This window comes from Mesoplodon densirostris, chromosome 19 (assembly GCF_025265405.1).
Source record: "Mesoplodon densirostris isolate mMesDen1 chromosome 19, mMesDen1 primary haplotype, whole genome shotgun sequence".
Lineage (NCBI taxonomy): Eukaryota > Metazoa > Chordata > Mammalia > Artiodactyla > Ziphiidae > Mesoplodon > Mesoplodon densirostris.
The window spans coordinates 40,100,163-40,103,221 of record NC_082679.1 but is presented as its reverse complement, the minus strand read 5'-3'; the positions used below and the strand labels follow the sequence as shown (position 1 = coordinate 40,103,221).

General features: G+C 37.4%; 1 non-coding gene across 1 annotated transcript; it reads right to left on the bottom strand.

The window, feature by feature from the left end:
• Positions 1-2,277: 2,277 nt before the first annotated feature.
• LOC132481025 (U6 spliceosomal RNA) lies at positions 2,278-2,380 on the bottom strand. Its single transcript, XR_009530733.1, has one exon. It is a non-coding gene; the product is annotated as a U6 spliceosomal RNA (small nuclear RNA).
• Positions 2,381-3,059: the final 679 nt, after the last annotated feature.

Sequence of the window (3,059 nt, the reverse complement as noted above, 5' to 3'; positions counted from 1 at the left end):
CTGAGCCTGTGCGTCTGGAGCCTGTGCTCCACATCGGGAGAGGCCGCGACAGTGAGAGGCCCACGCACCGTGATGAACAGTGGCCCCTGCTCGCCACAACTGGAGAAAGCCCTCACACAGAAACGAAGACCCAGCACAGCCAAAAATAAATAAATAAATTTATTTAAAAAAATAATAATAATGCACACTTCTGAGTGCCATACATTTCCAGAATCTTCTTTACCTGAAGAACTGGTTAGGAAGTATGTCTAAACTCCTCTTGTAATCTCTTGTGACACAGAATGAAATCTATATGTTTAGGATGAGCTGAGAAGATGGTCTCAGCTTCAGAATACCCACAAGAATTTCTGCAAAGTGATTAGACAAAAAAAAAAAGTCAATGATGGCCTACATCTCTAAATACAAGGACAAGTGGATGTTCAACAAATAATAACATTTGCCGGGGGCAGTAATGAAAACAGTCTCTTTCATGCTGTGGAAACAGCAGTAAAATATAAAAAGATTAACAGGTGTTCAATACAGACTACTCCCCTGAATTTAAGTGGTTTCCTTTCCTCTGCCTGGGGGATGAAAAAACTAAGTAAAAGCACTCATTTAGGATTCTTAGAACATTACTGTGAGGTAGAAAGTAGAAAACAATAGATATTTATCTTGGTAAAATGAAGACTACAGAGTGTATGAGCTTTTTGGGTAGAAAATAAATTTTATCTCAATTCTATTTCAAAAAAGAATCAGAAAGATTCCTTTGTATTATACAGATCTCTAGCTCACCCTGCAGGGCAAAAGATATTGTCATTTTTATTATGATTAGTAGTAGTAGTTAACTTTCATTGGGAGCTTATTATGTGCCAAAACTATGCTCAGTGCTTTATATAACTTATTTTGATTTTCCTGGAGTTTAAGACTAGGATTGGGGGAGGTGGAAGGGGGGGAGAAGATTTTTTTTTGGAGTGGGGGTCAATCCTTGGAAAGAGGAGTGAGCAAATGAGGGAAATGAGATGAGGAAGGAGCAAAACCTAGTAAGAATCTTCTATATAGATCTCTGATTTTAGCAACAAGGTCTTGACCTTGCCAAGACTTCTAGGAAGCATGCAAAATTACTTCCATAATTGTTCTTCCGAACAACAGGAGGCTCAGGCATTTGTCCACTGTCTTCCAACTCCCATTGGTTAAAGATTATCTCCTCTGCACTTCTGGGCTGCCCTTGCACTTAAACTGAGGAGACTCCCAAGGTTTGGAGAAGGCCTTGGGGCAAAACACAGGAAGATAAGCAACACTTGAGGTGGTATGTGATCAGTATGAATCATCCATCAAAGCTTTGGCTGAGATCTGAGGTGAGCCAAAAAGAGGTTGCAATGGCAACAAGACAGTCTGTGATAAAACTTGTTTTCTCTAATCCTGACAACGCCCTATTATACTGTTATCATCCCCATTTACTGATGGGGATATTAAGACCGGGAGAATATAACTTGCCCAACTTCACACAGCCAGTAAATGGTAGAACAGGACTTCAAACCCAAGCCAGATGATCCTAGAATATGAAGTCTTACCTCATTATCAGCGACCTCATTATCTAATTTCCACAACCTCTTATCCAAGAGACTCATTTACATTTTCCAAGTATGAAACTCATGGCTAAATAGACTTCCTTAACACATCTTTAAGAAGCAGGTACCTTTAGGATTGAGTTGAAGCTGTGACTGCACTCAGGTGAGAACTGAGTATAGAGCTTCTGATGAGAGCTTCTAATAGAATTATCCACCAAGATTTCTGGATTGGCCTCCTGGGGTTATTTGCACAGGAAAGATATTCCTATGCACAAAGGTATAATTTTTTCATAATAATCACATTTATGTTAAAGCTCTAGGCTAGACTATCTCCATTATGGAAATACGAGCATCATATTAAGGGAATGAAGTGAGCTGGTTTTCCTATTCCACTGAGAAAGTAACATAGGTTAAAACAGTCCCTTGAGTTTGTAAGTTTTGAGATGATGCACAATTTTTAAAAGTGAGAAAGAAAACCTACTTTACTAGATGGATGAGTAAAAAAGGCTGTAGGTTATTTTTTTCATGTGTAAAGTTATTTTTTGTAGCATTGTTGGCAAAAAATTAAAATAATCTAATTGCAGTGGTAAGAATAAATAAAGTTTGGTCTTTTTTGTACGGTGGAATTTAGAGGTTAAAATAAAAGAATTAAATATTCATGTACAAATCTCAACAACAAAATGTTGAGTGAAAAAGTAATAGGTAGAGTATGATACCATTTAAACTTAAAAAAAATATGAAACGTTTCACGAATTTGCGTGTCATCCTTGTGCAGGGACCATGCTAATCTTCTCTGTATAGTTCCAATTTTAATATATGTGCTGCTGAAGCAGGCATGGCTGTAGGTTATGAGAGGAAAACAAGATCCCTAGAGAGGTAGCCAACAAAAGAGCTCTCTAGGGTGTGTTAAAGTATTGCAATGCATGGACTCATAAGTGAGGTGACTACATACATATCCATCAGATCAGGTATACTCGAAGGTAAAAGGGGTGCTATTGATAATTTCACTGAATCAACACATGTAAACCTGGACCAGAATGTACCCTATTCATAGGGCAAGAGGATAGACCTGTGTTTTTCCCATTGTTACTGTGACACGAGATTCATTTTGAGTGTCTGCAGATTCTTTGGCCCTATCCCTTAGTTGCTGTAGCAGAATCTCAGGTACAGGGCTCCAAATTTTGAATTTTAACAATACCTCCAGGTGATTCTTCAACATACTTATGTTCATGCACAAGTGACTGAGATAATCAAATTCAATGTTTCTGTATGTATGTGTGTATAATTCACATAGAAATTTAAAGACTAAAATAACTCAGTGTTATGATTAAGACCATAAAAACTGGGAGGAAAACAACTCCGTTGATCTCATATATTAATGTGTATGGTACATATTTATTGAATCCCCAGTAAATATGAGTTTGATAATAGGGGAAATAATGCAAAAAATTAAAAAATAATGTATTCCTTGCTTTCTCTGAATGTATAGTCTAGTATGGGAGGCTATAGAGT